Source organism: Chenopodium quinoa, unplaced genomic scaffold (assembly GCF_001683475.1).
Source record: "Chenopodium quinoa cultivar QQ74 unplaced genomic scaffold, ASM168347v1, whole genome shotgun sequence".
NCBI lineage: Eukaryota > Viridiplantae > Streptophyta > Magnoliopsida > Caryophyllales > Amaranthaceae > Chenopodium > Chenopodium quinoa.
Genome location: NW_018742418.1, coordinates 9985224 through 9985634, shown reverse-complemented (window position 1 = coordinate 9985634; position 411 = coordinate 9985224).

Below are 411 nucleotides of genomic sequence, written 5' to 3'. Positions count from 1 at the left end.
ACTCCACATTTTGGTAGATATCAAACAAGTCATCCTCCATCCCATTCAAGATGTGACCACGACAAATAAAATCGTCGTTGTCCCATTTCGATCTTTCCCGAACGGATTCCAAGGTCTCATTCTCATGTTCATTTGGCCTTGGAGTACTTATAACATAGACAACATTAAGAGATGTAAGAAGAAAATACATCTTCTTCTTCCATCTCCTAAATTCAACACCATCAAACTTCTTGAGTTTGACGAAGTTAGTTGTAAGTTCCTTCACACTAGACATACTTGACAATTCCAAAAATTTAATCCCTTTAGATTGTTAGGTTTACAGTGAATTCTAACCAGAAAACACTTAATAAAACGTGTGGGACAAAACCTAAGTAATGTAATTACAATAACAAATTAAAGTAATAAAAACAA